This window comes from Narcine bancroftii, chromosome 3, assembly GCF_036971445.1.
Source record: "Narcine bancroftii isolate sNarBan1 chromosome 3, sNarBan1.hap1, whole genome shotgun sequence".
NCBI classification, from domain to species: domain Eukaryota; kingdom Metazoa; phylum Chordata; class Chondrichthyes; order Torpediniformes; family Narcinidae; genus Narcine; species Narcine bancroftii.
Genome location: NC_091471.1, coordinates 183429464 through 183455053, shown reverse-complemented (window position 1 = coordinate 183455053; position 25590 = coordinate 183429464). Strand labels below are relative to the sequence as shown.

Genomic DNA, 25590 nt, shown 5'->3' with positions numbered 1-25590 from the left:
ACTGTCCCTCCTAAAATCCATTATGAGCTCTTTCGTCTTCAGGCACCACACTGAGAGCCTGTGGACTTTGTCCCTGTAGGCTGACTTGTAGCCCCTTAAAATGAGCCTGACCGCAGTCGTGCCACCCGCAAATTTAATGATGGTATTAGGAGGGATACATGGAGACACAGTCATAGGTATAAGGAGAATACAAAATTGGGCTCCTCACACAACCCTGCAGGGAACCAGTACTAAATGTGTACTAATGAGTGCCTATTTTTACAGTTTGGGAACAATTTGTTATAAAGTCTTTGATCCATAGACAAATAGATCTGGAAAATCCTAAGTCAGCGAGTTTACCAACCAGTCAGCCTTGAATAACAGTATTAAAAGCAGAACTGAAATCTATAAAAAGCATCCTCGAGTAGCATTCCTGTTGTTCTAAGTGGGTCAATGCTAAATGAAGAACAGTGGGGATGGCATCAACAGTCGACCTATCAGCCCTGTAAACAGACTGGTGTGGCAAAATTAAGATTATTGAACCCTTCAACTCAACAGCTCTCCACCAATTCCAAATTGCCCTGAACAAATATGACTGCAGTATGAACTTGAGTATCATTCTTGTACAGGAGATTCAATAATCTTTTCTGCATCATTGCAAGAAGTTATGCTGGTCAGATATTTGAGGTCTTCCAACAGAATGCCCCCTGTGACTTTTAACTTGCACCAAAGAATCAGGATATCTTATTGCAATTCTATAATGCCTTGTGAAGTCCATCATTAAATTCTGAGAAAAAATATAATACTGTTGTCACTGAAGAGGTAGAGCAATGATTCATCAGATTTGTGCCCAAAATGACAGATTCACTGTGTGAGGAGATACTGAGTAGATTAAACCTATATTCTTAAGAGTTTGGAAAAATAAGAACTCTTTAAAACCTACAAATTCTCACAATTATGCATAGGTGGATCCATGGAAGATGATTCTCCTGGCTGAGAAGTTTAGAACCAAAGGGTCACATTCACAGAATAAGGGGAAGACTATTTAGGATTAAGGTAACTGAAAATAAAATCATGCAGTTGTAAATCTATGGAATTTTACGTGCTTTTTCACAAAGGTTGTTCTGTCATTGAGTTCATTCAAAACCGAGATCAATAGATTTAATGGAATATTAGGGAATAGGGTAAGTGCAGGAAAATTGTGTGAGCTAGAAAATCAGCTATGATAGTACTGAATGATGCAACTGCCTTATAAAGCCATATGGCCAAGTATTAAAGTTAAAGTTTATTTATCATCTGTTTGCACAAGTACAACCCATCAAAACAACATTCTCCAGTCCTCAGTGCAAAACAAACAAATACACAACCAGACATGACACACGTACAGACAAGCAATACATAGAAAGGACAAATGTACAAACGTATATAAATATAAATAAATATTATTTAATAAATAGTGGAGCCTTGGAGGGCTTTTGTGAGCAGTTCCTCTAGTGATTTAGCAGTCTCACTGCCCATGGAAAGAAATTGTTTCTCAGCCTGATGGTGCTGGCTCTGATATTTCTGTATCTCTTTCCTCTTGGGAGAACACTGAAACCTTGTTAGAACGCGATTCCGCAGAATCGCTTATAGCGCGGGTGTCTGTGCATCCCAAACTTTGCAAATTTTGAAAGATAGATGGATGGAAAAAAGGATGAGTTTGACAAATTATTGATATGCGCTTTGCCCTCAAAATCCATTTCTTTGATCAAGATGACAAAGGGAACCAAATGAAATTATAAATTAAATACTTAACTTATTTTTAATAGATATGCTTGACTGACATTTTGTATATTTACAGCTTGAATTTAGTTTCTTTGAAGGTGTTAATCTACATGAATTACCTCCATTATCATGAGTCAAATTACTTCTCACCTATTTAACATCGCGCTTGATCAAATAGTGCCGCACTATTTCTGTTCTTTTATTTGGCTCAACTTGTGAAATTTAACTGCAAATTAACTGCAAGTATGAGCAAGAATCACTATATATAGTGTCCACGTTATACATCGCTTTGATCTGTAATGGTGGCTCCTTTTAAGTGGTCATTTTGAAGGAAAATATTGAGGGAAAAACTAAATTTTTCTGTAAAATAAGTTGATTAAAATTCAGAAACCCTATATTAAAAGAATGTGGTTGCTTTCTTTCATTGAAATGGTTAATTAGAGATAGCGGATCTTTCAAAAACTGGTAACATTTGGGTTTGATTATCCGTGGTGTGGAAGGAAAATGAGTAGACAGTTTTAGTGGGTGACAAAGAGTTAAAAGTAAGCTGTGCGCTGCCTCTTTAAGTCTATTAATCGTTACAAGGACACTCAGTACATTAAGCTGTGTGCTGTTGAATAAGACAGTATACCCTCCAGATCCCACCAAAGACTTTGAAATGTTTCTTTTTGAATCAACCAATGAGAATTGCTTTCCTCCTTATATGGAGGACGCTCTCAGAGTTTCAGTGTGACATGTGTCTCTTGTTTGTACGTTTGTATAAATTAACCCTGTTGGTCCATGCTCAGCAGAGCAGCCCCGGTATTTTTATGGGATTGCACTCCAAGATATCTTGAAAATAAAAGACTCCTTCTGAAGCAACTCCCTGGTGCCTCGGCTGAGTTATTCCATCATAAAACATTATTTCTCTGCAACAGAATCTGGCGCTGCGAGCAGGATCCCTTTTTAACGGGATCCACGAACCCGGGGACTCAGGGAGGGAGTCCTATGGAGGTCAGTGGGCGACCGCCCTAGTCAAGATCCCAGCTGAAAGGGGGTGAGGCAGGCTCACTTAGAAGGAGAGCGACGAGACTCTCGATCTAAATTGGGAAGAACAGGGAAAAATTTAAGAGAAAAATAAGAATGGCCCAGGGAGTGAGAATGCAGACCGAAGGAGGACCGGTGTGCACTCTTTTGTATAGGGATTTAGAGTAAGTGTGTTTGTGGTGTGTCTATGTATTTTTTTCGTGTAACATCTTCCTTTCCAGATTAGACCCACTGAGAAGAATAGGGACCAAGAACGGTAAACCAGCAGATTCCGTCGAACAGAGAAATCTGCTCCAGGCAAAAAGGAATGAAAATTGTCCGTGACGTTGACCCGATCCACCAAGAAAAGAGCCTGCCAGCTGATTAAACGACAGCACTTGGTAGGAGATCCGCTGCAGCCTTCGGGCTCACTAGCAGTCATCGTAATGAAGGAAACAGGGAGTTGGGACTATGCAATCTCATTTAGTGACGATCTGTACAGGTGGTATAAGGGTATATGGCCGGATGGGGAACCTTTGAACTTCAATTAATTTGTGAAGCTGAGGATGATACGGAGGGAGGCGCTGGGGACCCTACATGGGATCTAAAGTACTTCAGAAGTTGTTTTAAGAAATGGAAAGAGGTGGCTGCGAGGCATCAAAAATCTAAAGTAAGACAAGAGGAGCTAGCTACCTCTTCCGTTGAGAAAAAGGCAAAATCCCAACCCCCACCCTTGTATTTTGAGTCCGCTCCAAGTCCAGAACCCACCACTTCTGTCCGAATTTACTCCCAGCTCTCCAACCCCACAGCCAGACCGAATGATTGGGAGGGTCTTGTACATCTGGCAGCCGCATTAAGATGGGAACCGTCAGAGGATGACCTACAGGGGACAGAACACATTGGCGCTGCCGCTGCGAGTAGCACAGCTACAGCACCGGACCCGCAATTGGACCCTGGCCCAGATGACCCCAATAGGGAAGAGAAGGGAAGTAAAGGACCCACAACCAAAAAGACAATTAGGACATCTAAGCAACACCCCAAGCCAGTGTCCACCGTCCAAATGCCCCATGTAATGGTGGGAGATACCCCCATCTTGAAACCCTGGACACCTGCTGAGGCCAGGGATATGATCAGCGCAGCCCCGATCCCATAAAACCTGTCACGTTCCACCACTGGTTGCAACAAATTTGCATCCTATATCATCCCCTCCCTGGTGATGTCCATATGTTATTACAAGCTGCCTATGGATCCCACTGGCAGGCAGTAAGCGACTCTTTCCATGTCCCTGCGGGGGAACAAGGGGACTGGAGGGAAGACGATGACTTGGCTGGGGAAAAGAATGAATCCATGGAGCATTGGTTAGAATATAGGGGAAAGAATGCGATCATGCAGAATGCCCGGAAGCAAGCAGATAAGCGAGTTGTAACTGCCTGCTTACAGAAAGATGGAGAAAATATGTTAGATTTTGTAGTCCGATTTAAAAATACGTGGGAATAAAATGCAGGGGTGCTGATAGATGGATCCGAGACCTCGGCCATGGCCATTCAGACCCTGTTAAATTGTATGTTACCCCAAAATGCAAAAAGTTATAAAATGAGGCAACTCCAATGGCAAGCCCAAGGCTGGCAGGACACTGTTACTTCGTTAGCCAACATGGATAGGGAGGGCCTATTTCCCCAGAGAAAGGGACAGGACAATTTTATGCCCAGGCCAGATTAAATAAGAAAAAGAACCCACCTGGTTCAAGAAGAAAATGGGAAAGATCACAGGACCAGTGTAGAACCTGCAGAAAGATAGGACACTGGGCAAGGGACTGCTGGACCAGTACACAGAAGGGACCCTGGCCAAATGGGGGTAGCCAAGGGAGGGGCAAGCAAACTCAATATGGAGGCAACCCTTTTGTGGGAGCTGGAAACGGGCAGCAGCCTTGTTTTTCTTTCCAGCAGCCCAACCCATAGGGGGGCCTAAAAGGAATGGTGGTACAGGCCCCCCACTCCAGCTATCTTCTGACGAAATGACACAATTCATGCTTAAAGTTAAAGTGGATAACAAGGAGCATTACACGTTGGTGGATACCGGAGCCATCATGTCATCTGTGCCACCTTTCGCGGGTTTAATCCCTAGTCAACAAACCATAAACAACATCGGAGTGTCCAGTATTCTGACAACGGATTCCCTCTCCCAAACTACTCCACTCCCTGTGGAAGGCCGTGAAATTGATGATGCGATTATTATTTTACCCACAAACCCGATACCTATTCTAGGGCGTCAAGCCCTTTGCAAATTGAACGCAACCCTCTACTGACCCCGGGATAGGATTATATGCAGATGACCACTGACAAAGTGTACCGTTTGATGCACACTGTGTTGTCTGCATCACAAGACGCCTCCCAAAGCCCCATACATTTTGGATGGTGGTTGAGTCAAGGTTTCACAGCCTGCATAATGAGAATCCTCCACGTGCTTGTATACATAGTATGACGGGCCGACTCACAGTCGCCCCTAGGAGGGTTAGCAGCATTTATATAGATAGTGATGGTGGTGCAGAACTTGCATGTCACGACAATGTATGTCAAGTTGGGGGAAATCGGTCTTCCCGGGGCTGGATATGCTAGAAATGGATAAACTACTGGTGGGGGAAAGACTATTTTTTGGGCCAGATGGGATAGGCTTTGAGGTAGAATTGAACACTCGTCAGAGGGAGGCTTTCCTTTTGCCTGACGCAGCCCCCTATCTCACGTTAGCCATCTGAAAACCCCACTAGCCGGAAGAAATAGGGAGAATAGTAAAAAGACTGATTGACAGAGACGATTGGCTTAAGGATCCACTCCATTGGGCAGAAAGAGCAGGCGAAAGCTATGCTGACCTGTGCATGATGGGCGGAGATCATCGTACAACTCTTTTTTTTCCACAACCCAGACAGTGGAAGTCTAGATTTAGAGGAGATAGAAGCATGCACCCTCTTTGAGAGATCATGCCCACCGAGACAAATCACTTACTGCTGGCCCGCAGCCCCAGCGGCAGTAGCCCAAGAAGCCTGGGCTAAATCTAGTACCCATGTGGGACTAGTGAGGTCGGCAATGCACACTCATTGACACTGAAGAAGGAAGCCATTCTGCCAGCAATCAAGCAATATAAGTTAGCACGCGAAGCTGTGGAAGGGGTGTGGGGCATCATAATGGATTTAGTAAAACAAGGAGTCCAGGTAAGGACAAGAAGCCCCTGTTACACACCCATACTGCCCATACCGTAAAAGGACAAAGGCACATGGCGATTTGTGCAAGACTTACAGGCAATTAATTCCATTGTAATACCCACGGCCCCAGTGGTCCTGGACATCAACACCATGCTGTGCACTATACCGGTTGGGGCCACCACATTCTCGGTAATAGATCTCTGCTCTGCTTTTTTCTCCATACCGCTCGACACACAAAGCCAACACCTGTTCGCATTTACTTATGAAGGACAGCGGTTTACCTGGACAAGACTTCCCCAGGGTTACACGGAAAGCCCCACGGTATATTCAGCAGCCATTCGAAGGGATCTGTCCAAATGCAACTTACCAGGAGGGTCTACTCTCTTACAATATGTGGACGACCTGCTCTTAGCGTCACCAGGTGACTCAGCCTGCCTGCAAGACACCCATGGTCTGCTCGTCTTCCTCGCACAGAGGGGACATCATGTCTCCTTGATGAAGATGCAGTTTTGCCATAAGGAGGTAAAATATCTTGGGTATATTTTACAGGAGGGAGAGAGAAGAGTAGGCCCCAGAGAGAACAGCAGCTATAAGACAGGTACCCCAACCGAGAACAAAGAGCCATGATTAAATGTCAAGCACACACCAGACAGGAAGACCCCATGTCAAAAGGAAACGAACGGGCTGATTCTATAGCTAAGCAAGTGGCCATCGAACAGAAACCCCTGTTGCCCATGATGCTTGTCAGAAGGATAATGACCCCTGAGCAGCTGCATGCGATTCAGGAAATAGGGCTTAAAACAGCGCAAGATAGAGCAACACCCCAGGAACAGCAAACATGGGAAAGATATGGGTGCAGAAGAGCAGGAAGACTATGGAAGAGCAAGGACGGGAGGATGGTATGCCTGCGTAGTTTATTTGGATCCATAGTGCAGTTAGCACATGGGCAAGCACACTTAGGGAAAGCCAGCATGCTGCATAACATCAAGCAAACTTGGTTTGCTCCGTGGATCTCCACCACAGTGGAGAGGCAGGTGAGGAACTGCCTAATCTGTCAACAAAACAACTGAGGGAGATCACCTGCCAAGTTTGACCAACTTCCTCCCGCCAAGCCCCATTTGAAAAACCTCCAGATTGATTCTGCTCACATGCCTCCAAGTAAGGGACATCTCCTAGTGATAGTGGATATGTTCACCCAGTGGGTAGAGGCGTTTCCCACAAGGAGGAATGATGCATCCACCGTGGCCAAGTTACTAATGAAGGAGCTCATTCCATGATATGGAATCCATCGGGGGATAAATAGCAATAGAGGAATCCATTTTACAGGGAAGATAGTGAAAGCACTCACTGAATTAATGGGCATGGAGTGGAGATTCTATTTGCCCTACCAACCCCACTCCTCTGGGATGGTAGAGAGAATGAATGGAGAAATAAAAAGGATGTTGGAGCGAACATGCGATGAGACTGACTTGCCCTGGGTGGAAGCGCTGCCAATAGTATTGCATGCATTACAAAATCAGGTGAATAGAAAAACCAAATTAACACCTCATGAGGTAATGGGACAACCAATGTGTGTGGGTGTTAGACCACCCCTCATGCCAGAAGACGTGGCCAAGATCTGGGTGCAAGAGAGCTCCCTTGCATATGCCCAGAGATTGTGTGAAGCTGCATCCGAGCTTCATAAGTTAGCTAGAGAGGTCCAGAGGCTGTGGACAGAAAATGAGATGCACCGTTTTAAGCCTGGGGAATATGTTTTGGTAAAGACCTTGAAACTTGATCTGCTCTCTCCTAGGTGGAAAGGGCCTTATCAGGTCCTGCTTGTCACATGGACGGCACTGAAGTTGGACACCCTAGACAGTTGGGTGCATGCTACTCGGTGCAAGCCATTTCGGCAAGACAGCTTCCAGGAACAGAAGGATGAGTTGGGAAGCGATCTGTAGTACCCCGCGACAGCCTTTTGCTGTCCTGACAGGAATAACCCTGACATGTTGTTGTACAATGCACTGGGACTTTTTATGAGCCAGGATCTGGACTCTGATATGGGCTGTTTAGGTATCACCTTGGCATTTTGCAGAGTTGTATGGATGAGGAAGGACCCGGGATTTATGGCTTGTGCTTTTGCCCAGGATACTAGGAAGGAACCTCTTTATTACACTAATCGGGGTATCAACAGGACTTTCGTGCTAATAAAGCCACAAGCCCTCGATAGATGGTGGGGGCACCAAAAACAGAACCCTTACTGGAAGAAGTGGTGGCGTTGGGGACATGCATTTCGTGATCTTTTTAGTTGGGTGGAACAATGTAGTAGACGCGCTAGCCACAGTTATCACTATAGGTTTTACCGGTCCTCTGATGAAGAGACTGCCACCTCAATGGCAACGTCCCCGACTCCAAGCGCAGCAACCACAACATGGCCTGAAGCAAAGACAACTCACACACCTACCCCCGTCACCCCATCCCGACCTTCTACAGATATGAACAGTGGACACATACATTATCTCTTTTCCACCTGCCAAAACGCTGTCCTATCCGCGGCAGTAGTGAACCTTACCATACACATAAAATATGACGATCAAGAAGAAATGAGAACCTGTAGGGAGAGCTACCCCGGGCTGCCCCTGACCAAAAGGCGCATTAAGAAGGATATTTTGGGGACCGTATTGGGGGGAACTGGGACGGTTCATATTGAAGCACTCCAAAATAAGATACAAACTATAGATAGCGAGGTGGGGCAAGGAATTAGAATCTGGAATGGGTGGGGAAAAATGCTGCGAGAGGAAATAGAGATGGGATATAAATTTCAAAGAAGAGTGTGGGACCATACAAGCGGTTTTTTAGCAGAGGTGGGGAAAGTAATTCATCAGGTAGCTGCTGCTAACAATAAGATGTATTGTATTCTTGGCAATATTATTAGACAACTGTTGTGAGCCGAGCTAGAGAGAAAGGTGTTATCCCGCCATGGCAGTACATGGAAGAGTTTATTCAACCTCTCCCAATACTGGTTGCGCCCAGACAGGCGACACACTCGGTGCAGCCTAGAAGGGTGCAATGTTACTATGCAATTGACCAAGGGGAACACCTCATCTTTAAGGTGTCGATTTGTACCTATCCCTCAAAAGTTTGGGACCCAGTTTTGGGAACCTCTTGTCCGAGGGGTGTGGGTGGACTAACATAACCGCACACACAATGATCAAGACTGCCATCAATAGCCTGAAGGAATGGTCTGCCCACTACACACACCCGTTTATGAGCCCTGCACACTCACTCACTCAGAAGATACTTGCACTTGGCAGTTCATTTCCAGAAATCAAACTATAGTCATGGAAGTGGGGCCTGCTGATATGCATATATGGGAAGCATCAAGTAGTGATCAATGAATAAGAACTCTATGACCCACCAGTACACTTCTGTAAAACAGGGGTACTTAAAATTGAAATAGAACAAGAACATCGTTCCTCCCTACTGGGCACCTGGAAGCAGGTATCAGACAATAGAATCAGCAACAACTTCTTGCCCTCCTTATCAATTACACACGCTTGAACAGGCTGATTAGAAATAACGAGCAGATCACCAACTTAATGGAGGAAGTAGGGCGAACCATGAGTCGAGCAAAGGTGGATTTGACCTATAGAGAGGGTCAGTTAGTTCGAAACGCAGACCACATCACGCAGTTTTCAACCCATCGTTGGTGGGATATCTTCAAGAGATGGTCTCCCAAGGCCAACAACTGGCTTGGCATCCTGTTGTCCTTATCTTTGCCGCCTTGTTAAACCAGTTGTCCCTGATCATTTGCCTGTGGATTAGGCTTAAGAGAATGATAACAAAGGTGGAAAAAATGGCAAGAAGAGTGCAGTATAAGCTGTTGAAAGTGACAGAATGAGTAGAAAGGAGAGGAGAAAGAGACTCTTCATTTAATCATATTTCAGATGAAGTGTAGATCTTTTGATCTACAAGGAGGGATTTGTGGACGAAAAATTAGTAAAGACAGTTTTAGTGGGTGAAAAAGAGTTAAAAGTAAGCTGTGCGTTACCATGTTAAGTCTATTAATCGTTACAAGGACGCTCAGTAGGTTAAGCTGTGTGCTGTTGAATAAGATAGTATACCCTCAGGATCCCACCAAAGACTTTGAAATGTTTCTTTTTGAATCAACCAATGACAATCGCTTTCCTCCTTATATGGAGGACGTTCTCAGAGGTTCAGTGTGAGATGTGTCTATTGTTTGTATCTTTGTATAAATTAACCCGGCTGGTCCGTGCTCAGCAGAGCAGCCCTGGTATTTTTAAATGAGACTGTTCTCCAAGATATCTTGAAAATAAAAGACTCCTTCTGAAGTGATTCCCCTGGAGCCTCGGCCATGTTATTCCGTTACAAAACACTATTTCTCCACAACACGTGGGCACTCTGACATATATGCATCTGTTCCGCGACTCGGCTGTAACGCGGTATGAAATCTTGGCCCCAACTATCATATTCTAATGAGGTTTTACTGTAGTTAAAAGATGCTGTGTATAGGGCGGTAGCGGTCATTAACGATTTTGCGTGCCCCCTTATGACAACAATCCCGATAGATCATGCCGATGGAGGGGAGGAAACCCTGGTGATCTTCTCTGCCACATTTATGGACCTGTGGATTGACTTCCGATCCATTTCTCTGTAGCAATAGTACTGCACTGTAATGCAGTGACCAGGACACTTTCAAAAGAGCTCCTGTGGAAGATTGACATGATGGTGGCTGATATGCTACCTTATGTTACCGCTGGCTCCCGCCAACTCCCCTTTTGGTTCCTGAGAGGACCTATTCTTTTATATATATATATATATATATATATCTTTGGCTTGGCTTCGTGGATGAAGATTTATGGAGGGGGTAAAAGTCCACGTCAGCTGCAGGCTCGTTTGTGGCTGACAAGTCCGATGCGGGACAGGCAGACACGGTTGCAGCGGCTGCAGGGGAAAATTGGTTGGTTGGGGTTGGGTGTTGGGTTTTTCCTCCTTTGCCTTTTGTATATACATATATATATAAAGGGCTTTGGAATTCTAATTCCGTTGGCAAGGTCATTTTTTTCATTTCTTCTTTTTACCTTTCTTTATTAAGATCTCTCCTATATAAAACTGGTGGGGGCTGCCGCTGCTGAAGGGCCTTGGGTGCTGAAAGCTTCCTGATCGTGTTGGAGGGTTGGATATGGTACTTGGGTTGGTAATTCCTTGGACTGAAGTTTGTGCAGCCACAAAGGCTGCAGAAGTGCTGGAGGTGAATCGATAGACACTGTATCCTTGAAGGAACTCTCTTTAGCCTCTGCTCCTCTGACTGTTAGGGGTGCCAGGCAATTTCTGCTGTGGGTGAATCTTTGTCTGCCTTACAGCGGACTAAATGCAATTTTGTGTAATACTACGTCTGTTTTATTACATGACTGTAAAAGAATCTTGATTTTTTTTGATACTTTCTCTCTATAAGCTCCTACTATTTTAATTTTATATGGCATCTGATGTTCTTTCTTCACCCCTCTCCCCCCACCCACCCCACCCACTGGTCCAAATCACCTTTTGCCAGGTTCTACCTCATGCTATTGAAGCCAGGCCTCACCCAATTTGAGATCACCACTCTAGATCCGATGTTATCCTTTTCCATTCCAACGTTCAAGTTTATTGAAAGGTGGTCACTGTCATAAAGGTTTCCTCCCCTGACATTTTTGGGAATTTGCCTATATTAATTCCTTAAAATAAGATCAAGTACTGCTCAGCATCTTGTAGGTGTGTCTACACATTGATTTAAAAGCCCTTCCCAAATGCATTTTACAAATTCTGGTATGTCATGCTCTCTTGCATTAAGGGAATCCCAGTCAATTTTGGGAATGTTAAATTCACCCACTCATGCAATCCCATTGCTTTTACATCTTACAGCCATTTCTCTACAAATTTATTCTCTTGACTTTTCAGGGGTCTATAGTTTTATCCCAATAATGTGATCATCCCTCTCGATTGCTAAGTTCTCTGCATACTACTTAATTTTCCAATCCCTCCAGGATATCCTCCCAGTACTTGGCCTATACTCATTAGAATCAGGAGAATTGGGGATGGGGGGGGGGGGGGTGGTGGGTGGGAGAAGGCATGGACTGAGTAGATGTAGAAAGATTGTTTCTTAAGGTGTGAGAGTTTAGGACAAGAGGGCACAACTTCAGGATTGAAGAGTGTCCACTTAGGTATGGAGGAATTTCTTCATCCAGAGAGCAGTGAATCTGGAATTTGTTGCTACAGGCAGTTGTGGAGGCCAGATTATTGGGTGTATTTAAGACAGGGTTTGGTAAGTCCCTTATTAGCCAGAGTATATCAAAGGTTATGAAGAGAAGACTGGGCAGAGGGGCTGAGTGGAAAAATGAATCAGCTCCTATTAAATGGTGGGCAGACCCAATGGGCCTATATCTGCTCCTATGTCTTGTGGGCTTATGGTCTATGCTCTTGCTCATCTTCTCCCCTTTACAAAAACCTTTCCCCCCCCCCCACTGAATGTTCCTGAAATTATTATACCCAGGGACATTGAGTTGCCTTTCTTTCCCTACCATCAGCCACATTTTCATGCTTCTGCAAGATACTGATTTACACCACTGATGTCAGTAAACAAGTATTTGAGCTGGTACAGTGCATGAGTGTGCTGGAGAAAAACAACAGGTCAAGCAGCTCTTGGACCATCCTTTTCAAATGTTAACAAAATCTACCACCATCTACAAATTGGTTGACAATACGATGGTAGTGGGTTGAATGAAGAAAGATGATGAGTTGACATACAGGAGGGAGTTTTAAAACTTGGCTAAATTGTACACTAACAAACTTGCACTCAATGTCACCAAAACTAAGGAGCTGATTGTTGACTTCAGGAAGGGAATGCCAGAGGTATACAATCCAGTGATCATTGGGGGAAATCAAAGGTAGAAGAGGGTGAGCAAATTTAAGTTCCTGGTAGTCACTATCTTTGAGGATCTTTCCTGGACCCAACACACCAATGGTATCATGAATTAAGCACGTCAGTGTCTCTAATTACTCAGGAGTTTGTGGAGGTTTGGTATGACACCAGAAACCTTGTCAAATTTCTACAGATGTGTGGTGGAAAGTGTGGTCACTAGCTGCCCTCCTGGGCACAGCCCAGGATGTCACAGGCAAAACCCTCCCCACCATCAACAGAAAAAGCTGTCATTGGAGAGCAGAAGCAATCATCAAGGATTCGCACCACCCAGCACTCACTCTGTTCTCACTGCTGCCATCAGGAAAGAGGTCTAGGTGCCACAAGACTTCCACCACCAGGTTCAGGAACAGCTGCTCCCCCTCCACTGTCAGACTCCTCAACAACAAACTCAATTAGGGACTCATTGAAGGTCTTACTTGTGTACTTTATTGAATTTTTTTAAATTCTCTCTCTATTGAACAGTTTGTTTACATTCAATATCTGTTTACAGTTCTTTATTTGTTTACATGTATATGTTGTGTACAATTTTTTTTTCCACTACCAATTCTGCCTCACCCGCAGGGTTGTATGTGATGTCATGCAAGCACTCGGTCTACAAATCTGAAATCCAAAATATGTACTGTATATTATTTCAAATTTATAATATACTTTAGTTTTTCTTTATTATAATTATTTATTATGTAAAGTCACGTTATATTGTGTATATTCTTTAATAAAGTAAACAAATTAGAGGGTAGATGCTAGATAAATGTATTTTCCAATTACTTGAGATTACATGTTGTGAAATTGACTGTCAGTGGGCACCAATTTTAAACTTGAGGCTGACAGATGCTTGAATTTTGGATAATGGGAATTTACTGTGGAATTATCAACATGAAATTGCCATACATCTTCAAAGATTCAGTTTTTATTTACTGATTGAGAGCATTTTGGCCGAGTCTGGTTTTGACACTGCTGCAATTTATTGTGTTAGCTAAAGAATTTGCATTTATAGAGTCACATGTCACTGAAATAAGCTCTTCAAACAACTGTGTTGTTGCCAACCATCTCAAACCCAACCTAGCCTAATCCCATTTACCAGCATTTGATCCATCACCTTATATGCCTTCATGATTCAAGTAACCGTTCAGATTTTTTTTAACATATTGTGAGATAACAGCCTTCACCAACTTCTCAGGCAATGCGTTTCAGACTGCAAACATCTTCAGATTCCCTCTAACCTTCTTGCTCTTCGCCCCTGTATTAGATATCACCACTGTGGATATTAGAGTCTGACTACTGACCATATGTTTTCCATCATAATTTTGTATACTTCTCTCAGGACCATCTCAGCCTCTTCTCCATGTAAAACAAAATGTGCCATCCAATCTCTCCTCATGAACAATGTATTCCTCTCATGCAACATCCTGGTGAATCTCCTCTGCACTCTCTCTTGTGCATTCACACCTTTCTTATTGTGTGGTGATCAGAAGTGTAATCAGAAGTGTACCATCCAGCCCTGATCTATCCAGAACATTTCAAAATTGAAATATGGCCATTAGGTTATGCTTGGGCCAATGAAGGATAGCATTCTACAGGCTTTCTACACCATCTGATATAGATGTGATGCCACATTTAGAGGTCTATGGTGTTTCTGTTCCTCAGCACAGGGAAGTCTCAAATGCTTTTCCATGTATGGAGTTTGTTTTAATCCAAAAATGCATCATCTCACATCTATTAGGGTAAAATTCCATCTGCAATTATTCCACCCAATTTGACAGTTGATCAATATGGTTTTCCACTGGGACTACCCTTCCCACCAACAATAACTATAGATTTTTGCATTATCTGAAAAATTACTATTCATACATTTTGTATTAATACCCAAATCATTATAATAGGTAGTCCTCGAATTCCAACCTATGCGAGTTACATCTACCAGCACATACAACCATATTAAAATATTTTTTAAAATCTTCATTAAAACTATTGTACAAGTACATATTTTGTATTAAAAGTACTGAATGCAGTGGTCCCCCGCTCCCCAAGGCAGCCCGAGGTCCCCCGCTCCCCAAGGCAGCCCGAGGTCCCCCGCTCCCCAAGGCAGCCCGAGGTCCCCCGCTCCCCAAGGCAGCCCGAGGTCCCCCGCTCCCCAAGGCAGCCCGAGGTCCCCCGCTCCCCGAGTTCCCCCGCTCCCCAAGGCAGCCCGAGGTCCCCCGCTCCCCAAGGCAGCCCGAGGTCCCCCGCTCCCCAAGGCAGCCCGAGTTCCCCCGCTCCCCAAGGCAGCCCAAGGTCCCCCACTCCCCAAGGCAGCCCGAGCTCCCCCGCTCCCCAAGGCAGCCCGAGGTCCCCCGCTCCCCAAGGCAGCCCGAGGGCCCCCGCTCCCCAAGGCAGCCCGAGGTCCCCCGCTCCCCAAGGCATCCCGAGGTTCCCCGCTCCCCAAGGCAGCCCGAGGTCCCCCACTCCCCAAGGCAGCCCGAGGTTCCCCGCTCCCCAAGGCAGCCCGAGGTCCCCCGCTCCCCAACTTATGACCAACCCTGAGTAACAACTAATCCTTTAGTCCCCATTACAGTCACAAGTCAGGGAGTACTTGAATATGGCAAGCAACTGGAGTCCCAGCAACAAACCCTGAGGCACAGCACTTATCAGAGGCTTCCAATCACATGTACCTTCATCCTCTTTCACGTGTGCACGTCATGTTTTCATTCAATTTGCCTGGTATCCCATGGAATCTTGCCCCTATTGGACCATTTGAACCAGACCTCATTAAACCACAAAGCTGTATCATTGCTTTAAAAGAAAATGATCAAATTCGTCAGACAGAATCTCCCATGAAGTCCACATTGATTATAGCAATCTACCCCAGCACTTCCAAAAATCCCTCAGATGTTTTTTCTTCAAAACCTTTTGAACCAATTATACTTACAAATAAACAACGCTACCCACACTTAGAGTTTCTAAAATCATTTTACAGCCAATTACATAATGAAATATAGTACTAATAAGGAAGAGTTGTCAGCTAAAAAAGATATAAGGAAGATCTACAAACCGCCAAAGATTAATGAATTGGGAAATTGTTCATCATCACTAGTACCAAGATACAGAGAAAATCTTAGTTGCTGCTTTACAGTTGACACCCACATGAAACAGTGACAAGAAAACAAAAGACCAGGGTGTAGGCAAGGGCATCATTTTTTTACCAATGAGAAGACAATTCAAGAGGCTGAGAACAGCATGTGGAGGTTTGTGTGGTTGAGCTCGTGCATGTTCTGCTCAACTAAAGAGGAGAGAAGAGATTGTGACTAGGGTGGGTTGTTCCTTTGAGATGTTGCCAGTTTTCCATGAGGTCGCAGAAGGCAAATATAAATTCAATGGATGTGAGGTTGGTTTGCGAGGTGGAGGTGAAAGAAGGGAGGTTGGATTGACTATTTTACCTCAGTAATGATATTGGTTGACAAGGTAGACATTTGGGTGAGGCATTTGCAAAGAATTATTTTTCTTCAGTGTACTGTTATGGAATCTACGTCATCATGCATTCAAGTAGTAAATATCTTCACAGCAATTTTTCCAGCTGTAAGCACCCTTTAATCCAAGCTTGTGAGTTAAAGACAAGAGCACACAAAATAAGTAAAGGTCCTGTTCCTCAATTCAATAAAACCATGACTCAGCTTATCTCTCTCTCTTTTCCCACCTGTTTTCCAGAGTCCTTGACTTTCAAAAGATTTGATTGGATGAGTCTTCTGCAACTGGGGTCGAGGACGCCAAAGCTTCAGATGCTGAGACAAGATGACAAGTTTATTGCCATGAATGTCAGTGCAATATATAAATGGACTCAAATTCTTCTTGCATGCTGCCGCTACACAGCAACATGGACTTCTGAGAGAGTAAATGCATTGTCATCTCAGTCTTAACTGCCTGTCTCCATAAGCTGAGACTCTCCCTCTGGTTCTTGATTCTCCTATCCAGGGAAACATCCTTATAGCATTCTCCTTGCTAAAAGTCCTCTGAATCTTGGAAGTACCCAAGATTTAAGTAAAGCCCCATATCATTCTAGCAAACATAAGAACATAAGAAGTAGGAGTAGGCCATCCAGCCCATCAAGTCTGCTCCACCATTCAATGAGTTCATAGCTGATCTGATGATAGGCTCATCTCCACCTACGTGCCTTTTCCCCAATGTCTCTTAGTTCCTCTACGATGTAAAGATCTAGCCAACCTTGTCTTAAATATATTTACTGAGGTAGCGTCCACTGCTGCAAAGGGCAGCAAATTCCCTAGATTAACCACCCTCTGGGAAAAGCAGTTCCTCCTCAACATCCTCATCCTCCTTCCCTGAATCTTGAGGCTATGTCCCTTAGTTCTAGTCTCCCCCACCAGTGGAAATAATTTACCTCCCTTTATCTTGTTTATGCCTTTCATAATTTTATACACTTCTGTAAGATCCCCTCTCATTCTTCTAAATTCCAGCAAGTACAGACCCAGATGACTCAATCTCTTCTCATAGGCTAACCCACTTGCCCCTGGAATCAACCTGGTCAACCTCCTCTGCACCACCTCCAAAGCCAGTACATCCTTTAAGTAAGGAGACTAGAACTGCATGTAGTACTCCAGATGTGGTCTCTCCATTACCCGGTAGAGTGGCAGCATAACTTCCCTGCTCCTAAATTCAAAGCCAACATTCCATTAGTCTACTTGATAGCCTGCTGCACTTGCAAACCAACCTTTTGCGATCCATGTACAAGCAGTCCCAAGTCTTGCTGCAAACCTATTCCTATTTTCTATTTTATGCACCAGCTGGCCACAAAAGCCGAGAAAAAAAACAATCACTTGCTGTAACTCCTTCTGAACTTCTCATGCTTCTTCTACAACAATGCTCAGATCTTTCTCAACCATATGGAATAATATCATTTTTCTTTTTGCATCATTGTAAAGTTGATAACCTCACATTCCCTGTGTCGTACTCACTCAGCCATGTTTTTGCTCATCCCAATCACCTATTTACATCCCATTGCAGATGCTTGTGCACTCCCCGCAGCAGGCTCTCCTGTGCACTTTTGTATCATCACCAAGGCCGGGTGGATTAAACTTGGTCTCTACTTCCAAGCGACAGATATTGATATTCAAGAGTTGTCCAATGATCCAGAACAATTCCTAAGATTAGTTTTGATTTCATGGATCGTTAAAAACTGATTCCCCTAGTGACCTTGCTCGATGGAGTGGAACATAAAAGTCTGCAGATGCTGAGGTTGTAATAAAGACACATAAATGCAGGAAGAGCTCAGCAGGTCTTGAAGCATCCATTGAACTGACAGTTCAGACCTGAGCACAAGTCAAAGGCAGACAGGTGGCTAAATTATAAAGCTGGGGAAGGAAGAATTGAGAAGGGGAGAAGCACAGGCCAACAGACCAACATGTTTAATTGGTTATGGATGGTTCATAGGAGCGAGGAGATGTGAGAACTGTCTAGGGGAGGGAAGGGTTTTGGCTCAGTGGAAGCAGAGATGGTAAAGAAATCACAGAGAGAGAGAGAGAGAGAGAGGGAGAGAGAGAGAGAGAGAAATAGATAAAGATGGAGGAAAGGAGACCCAGGGAAAGATGTGGGGAGGGGAGCTAACGGAAAGCGGAAAAGTCCAGGTTAATACCATCCAGTTGGAGGGCGCCCAGGTGGAATACAAGGTGTTGCTCCTCCAAGGTGTGTGTAGTCTCAACCTTGCAGTGTAAAAAAAAAGTATAATATTCAACCTGCTGCAAAACCAAACATCTGCCTCCAGGCAAATAAATGAAACAAAATTCTGGACTAATTCAAGGCTCAATGTATATAATGCACTGTAGGTGCAGTGTATGTGAAAAAATTGCAGATGGCTTACCTAGTATAGTCAATACCCTTTGAAAGCTGACAACTGCTTTTCCCTGGAACATTCTGCTTCCCTGCACTCTGAATGTTTTGCTTGAGTACTTTTCAACTTAGCTGCAATGGTAATCCTTATTATATTGATGAATAATGCTCAGCGTTCTTTTTGCATGAACCTCAATAATGAATGTGATGAATTCCATGGGAAAGTCTTTTAACAACAATCCCAGCTACATACAGTAAAAGCCCTAGTATCTGGAATTCAAGCAACTGGCAAAAAAAAAAGAAAAATTAAAATAATGCACAAGTTTGAAATTGTAAAAGTAAATGTTCTCTGAAGTAATACATAAACCTTAGGTGAAGATGGGCCAGCGGAGGGCCTTGGTCATGCTTTGCTTAGGGGCTTTTTGAAAACGTGTGTGAAATAGCAATGGCGTCACCGGGGGTGAAGAGACGGTTGATGCTGCGCGAGCTGGGGGTGAAGAGACGGTTGATGCTGCTCGAGCTGGGGGTGAAGAGACGGTTGATGCTGCTCGAGCTGGGGGTGAAGAGACGGTTGATGCTGCACGAGCTGGGGGTGAAGAGACGGTTGATGCTGCTCAAGCTGGGGGTGAAGAGACGGTTGATGCTGCTCGAGCTGGGGGTGAAGAGACGGTTGATGCTGCTCGAACTGGGGGTGAAGAGATGGTTGATGCTGCTCGAGCTGGGGGGTGAAGAGACGGTTGATGCTGCTCGAGCTGGGGGTGAAGAGACAGTTGATGCTGCTCGAGCTGGGGAGACTCTTAAAGTGTCTCTTCAATCCTGTGTAGTAAGAGTCGGCCCTGTGTAAGGTAAAACATCATGAGATGGGAATGTGTAGGGAGTTACCCTGTACAGGGCAGTAACAAGAAGGGGAGGTGTCCTTGTACTCCTGTTAGGTAAAACATCATGAGATGGGACCGGAGAAGGAGTCACCCAGTACTAAGGAGTAACAGAATGCATCCTTGTACTTACAAGATAAGAGAGACATTGATGGATTGAGAGGCAGGAAGCTAGCAGGGAAAGGATAGCAACAGTTTAAGAGAGACATTGATGGATTGAGAGGCAGGAAGCTAGCAGGGAAAGGATAGCAACAGTTTTAGTCATTGGACAAGTAATGATATGATGATGTTCTAAGCATGTATCCAAGGGTATAAAGAATCACCATTTTGCTGATAACGGCAGAATGCATTCTCCGGCTAACATCGTTAGTCGCAAGTGTTACAATCCGGTAATAAAGAACAAAGAACCCTGATTTCGACTCAGCCTGGTGTTTGTCTCACTCATTCATGAACAAAGCAGACCTAACACCTGTTAGAGACTTTATCTGTAAACTTGGGGGTAGGGGGGAGTTATTATCTATAATGTTATTGTTCATCTTTTGGGCAGCTCCGTGTAGAGGGAGGAACCTGCAGATGCACCAACGGTTAAATGTTTTCAAATAATAGGATTGAAAATACAATAAAATGCTTTAAGGTTTATATATTCACTACAGGAGTCTGCTCAGTGTATGTACAGTATAGTATTTTTTGTCATTTGTCTCTAACTGTTTATTCTTAATACAGGGCTATTAGTAAGGCATTGGAGGAGTAAGTCTCAAGCAATCAGAAAATACACATCCAGCATCTTCCAATCTCCATAGATATAAGGAGTTCTACTGTAATTAAAAAAAGCACATTGACTAAATCTTGGCTCTTAACTTACTAATTTCTATCTATGAAGTATTCTCCATGGTGCTTTGCACCTGCTCGTCACTAGTTCTTAATAAGTTGCACTATTACTCCTGGCAAGTAGAGTCTAAGGACTACAGGACCAATGGTGAACATGGTGAAAGTGTGGTCAAGAGAGATGGAGGGCTGCTTGCAGGACTGCTTTGAATCAGTGGGTTGGACCATTTTCAAGGACTCATCCTCAAAAAGACTCTTCGCCAAAATGCCACAGCTGTCACCAACTTCATCAAGATTGCATGAATGAGTCAAGTTTATTGTCATCTGATTGTACAAGTACAACCCAACGAAACAGTGTTCTCCGGTCCTCAGCGCAAAAACATACAGGCAGATGGCAGTGGTCATTGAGGCCTGTTATTGTCGCCCTCTTGGGTAATGAGATGATGGTGGCTCTATTGAACCCAACAGGAACAATAGACTGCTACAGTGAGGTGTTGAAGATGTCTTTGAAGACCGCCTTCAATTGATTTGTGTAGTCCCGAGCAGGTATGTTGTTGTCTGGTCCTGCTGCTCTCACCAGGGATGTCGGCGTATATCATTCCAGGGTGTACTCTCCTCTGGTAGCGAAGTTCACATGCTTTTGAAACCGTGATAAGACAGTTTTCAGGTTAGCATCAGGAACAATCACAGCACGGTCAAGGTGGGAAGACTGGGCTTTGCAGATGACATCATAAAACTCCTTCATTGCTTCACCCTAATTAGCTAAAGGTGGAACGTAGACTGTGACAATCAGCGTGGCAGAGAAGACCCAGTTTGAAGGGTCTGCATTTCACCAGCAGATACCCTTTCTCTTCTGAGCAGAAGGTCTTCACAAAAGAGACATTGGTGCACCAGTTCTCGTAGATGTAAATACACAGACCCCCTCCTCAAGTCTTGCCAGAAGCAGCAGTCTGTCCTGAGGAGATAAGGTTATAAAGCTGGATTGCTGAGACTGGAATGAATTCCTCCTGCCACATTTCTGTAATTTCCAGAGCACGGCAGCCCTGCAGTTCTCTCTGGTTCAGATGCAGCCTCAGGCAATCCATTTTCTTCTCCAATGATCTTAAATTTAAGAGCAAGATTGTTGGGAGCACAAGTCGGAAAGGGTGAACTCTCAGCCTAACCCTGATGCTTGCCAATTTTCCATGCTTCTGTCTTCTCCAGCAGCGATTCCACATGTCTCCCATGATCCTCTCTGCAGTTTGCATCTGTCTGTGTTCCCTGCTTCGGTAGGTTTAAATTGCCAGAATTTGATCTTCCCATCCGCTAATTTGAAAGTCTGGTTCACATTTTATTTATTTTACGAGAGCTTCCCGATCTTATATACAATGTAGTAGGATGGGGAATTCACAGCTATGACGAGCCGAAGTGGCCACTGCAACCTCGTGTGCCACCACTTGAAAGATTTTTGTAACCCCTTGTGGACATATCGTGAATGCCCCAACCAGAAGCCATGGATGAATCAAAAGATTCACAACCTGCTGATGTTGAAATCAATGGCGTATAAGGCCAGTGATCCAGGTCTCCACAGGAAGTCCAGGTATGACCTACGGTAGGCCATCTCAGCAGCAAAGAAGCATTCTGAGGGAAGCTAGAAACAGTCAGATATTCGCCGGCTATGACAGGGATTGCAGGCCATTACATCCTACAAGGCAAAGTTTAACATCATAAATGGCTGAGATGCTTCACTACCTGATGAGCTGAACAGCTTTCATGCTTACTGTGAAAAGAAATACTCAACGGTACACATGATAATCCCTGCGAAAGCAAATGAACCTGTGATATCTGTCTCTGAGGCCAACATCAGAAGATCCTTCAAGAGGATGAACCCCCACAAAGCGTCAGGCCTTGATGTCACACCTGGCAGGGTACTGAAAATCTGTGCCAACCAACTAGCCAGAGTGTTCACAGACATTTTCAACCTCTCATTGCTGCAGTCTGAGTTTCCCACCTGCTTCAAAAGGGCATCAATCATCCCCGTGCCTAAGATGAGCAGAGTGAGCTGCCTCATCAACTATCGCCCAGTAGCACCAACATGTGCTGTGAGGAAATGCTTTCAGAGATTGGTCATGGCCAGAATAAACTCGCACCTAAGCAAAGTCCCGGACCCACTGCCATTCGCCTACTGCCACAATCATTGCACAGCAGATGCAATATCACTGGTTCTCCACTCAGCTCTGGATCACCAGGACAACAACAATACCTACATCAAGCTGCTTTTCATCAGTTACAACTCAGCTTTCAATACCTTATCTCATCAGTATTGGTCAGCAAGCTTCAAAACATGGGCCACTTCACCTCCCCCTGCAACTGGATCCTTGACTTCCTCATTTGAAGACCACAGTCAGTGCAGATCAGTAACATCGTCACCACCTCACTGACACCATCAACACAAGTGCACTTCCAGGATATGTGCTTAGCCCGTGGTCCTACTCCCTCTACACCCATGTGTCTAGGCACAATTCAAATGGCATCTATCAATTTGCCGAGGACACTAACAAACTGATTGTGGAATTTAGAATGGGTAACCAGAACACAAACCAATCCTCATCGGGGGGGGGGGGGGGGGTTGCGCGCGTGACCGGGGGGGTTGCGCGCGTGACCGGGGGAGTTGCGCGCGTGACGGGGGTTGCGCGCGTGACGGGGGTTGCGTGCGTGATGGGGGTTGCGCGTGTGACGGGGGTTGCATGCGTGACAGGGGGGTCGCGCGCGTGACAGGGGGTTGCGCGCGTGACGGGGGTTGCGCGCGTGACGGGGGTTGCGTGCGTGATGGGGGTTGCGCGTGTGACGGGGGTTGCATGCGTGACAGGGGGTGTCGCGCGCGTGACAGGGGGTTGCGCACGTGACAGGGGGATGCGCGTGTGATGGGGGGATGCGTGTGTGACGGGGGTTGGCGCTTGACGGGGGGATTGCGCGCATGATGGGGGGGTTGCGCGATATGGTTAAGGCTCAAATTCCTGGGTTCAACATCTCCGATGATCTGTCCTGGGGGCTCCATGTTGGTGCAATTATGAAGAAGCCTCACCAGTGGAGTTTGAAGAAATTTGGTATGTCACCAAAGACAACTGCAAATTTCTATAGATGTACCTGGAGAGCATTCTGACTGGTTTGGAGGTGCCAATGCACAGGACAGGCAAATAAAAAAGAGAAAGTTGTGAACCTGGCCAGCACCATCATGGGCATCTGTTTTCACTCCATCATCAACAAGATGGCAGTGTCTTAAGAAAGCAGCCTCTATCATCAAGGACCCCCACCTCTTCACACTACTACCATCAGAATGGAGGTACAGGGATTTGAAGATGAACACCCAGTGCACAAGGTCAGCTTCTTTCCTTCTGCCATCAGATTTCTGAATGAACAGTGAATCACAGTCACTACCTCACTTTCTCCTCTTTTTGCACTTATTTATTTTTATATGTAATTTATAGCTTGGCGCCTCACAGTTCGGCAGGCAGCAACCTCCTTTGAAGAGGACTGCAGAGCCCACCTCACTGACAAAAGACAAAGGAGGAAAAACCCAACACCCAACCCCAGCCAACCAATTTTCTCTTGCAACCGCTGCAACCGTGTCTGCCTGTCCCACATCGGACTTGTCAGCCACAAACGAGCCTGCAGCTGACGTGGACGTTACCCCTCCATAAATCTTCGTCCACGAAGCAAAGCCAAAGAAGAAGAAAGAAGATAGCTATATTTGCACTATAATCCTGCTGCAATGGAACACATTTCATGACATGTTTATGAAAATAAATTCTGATTCTTACTCTGATTATATGTTGCCATAACATATCCGTGGTATTAATTTAATTCAGGAACCAGATTTTAAAAAGGTTCCATGAATGAGAAATCAATCACTTCAAATGATATCCAACTTCCTTCTCAGTTTGGAAGAAATACAATGCAAACTCAAGCATCCATCCTCCAGTCTCCCAATTCTTTCACAAACACCACACTGTCAATTTTACTTGGGATTGACCAGATGACCAAAATAATGTGATATTACAACTCCTCCTGATTCGTGGCAATCGAATCCAGCAAAGGTAAGATGCACTTGGCTGAATGCACAGTGAAAGAGCAGGAGAGCTCGGTTTCAGCAGTGAGAGCTGTGGGTTGGAGGCATTTGAGGCAATTGCACATTTTTATCGCATTAATCATTTTTCCTTCCCATGCAGGAGATCATTCGGCCTCCCAAGTCCATGCCAGCTCTCAGAGCAATTCCATCCCTTACCTTTCCTCCTGTAACTGCTGTTGCCTCTAAGCTGTGTGCGTGTGCGTGCACGCACATTTTGCAGCCAGAGCACAAAGGCGATTAATGTGCAGACAAAGGGTTATTGACCTAAAATGATGTCATAATTAATAATTATACTTCATGGAATGCAACCAAACTTGTATTAAAATATGCCGATACAGTTTTATATGTCATGAAATCTAGGCTGTGCCAAAATAATCTTAACCAATTTCAGTTTACATTTGCCCAAGGGCTGAGTGCACACATACATTTGTCACAGGAAAAGAATTTGCACAACCTAAGATTTTTGCGTACCCTGAATACTAAAAATTAGAGGGAACGTTGCCTGCAACCTATTCTCTCTCATATGCTCAACAACTTCACTTTGATTCTTCCACTGGCAGGCATTTTATAGTAACTGAGCAACTGGTAGGTCTTTTGAATGAGAGTGCAAGGCAGGGAAATGCAAGCGGTCACAGGGAGAACATTCAAACTCCACACCGTCAGCACTGATGACCATCACCAAACCTGCATCATTAGAGCTGTGGCAGCAGCACCATTTGATTCACCACTGTACTGCTTGGCATTCATTCTCAGATAGCCTTAGTCAAGGCATATGTTAAATGTATAAATGAGGGGCCTCACACCTGTTTTGGTTCATCCCAGAAACTCGATCGTGAGGAGCGCAAATGGCATCGGGCTTGATGTCCCTTCAGTGGCCCAATGATTAAAGGCAAGGACCAAGAAACATTTTATGCATCTGATAACAAATGGGATTGGCTTTTAGTAGACATCTTGGTAGGCATGGAAGGGTTTAGCTGAAGGGACTTTTTCCTCATGCAACTGACAGCATGAGGTTAAATGCTAAAGGCTGCAGAGACTGCAACTGAAACTGGAGAAATTCTGTAGG

At 44.7% G+C, this 25590-nt stretch overlaps 1 protein-coding gene across 1 annotated transcript in view; it reads right to left on the bottom strand.

The window, feature by feature from the left end:
* LOC138757918 (mitogen-activated protein kinase 10) overlaps positions 1 to 24741 on the bottom strand; it is a 300847-nt gene extending 276106 nt beyond the window's left edge. Inside the window, exon 1 of the mRNA XM_069926038.1 lies at positions 24681 to 24741. The gene's annotated coding sequence lies outside the window, so the exon portion shown is untranslated. The remainder of the gene's footprint in view (positions 1 to 24680) is intronic.
* Positions 24742 to 25590: the final 849 nt, after the last annotated feature.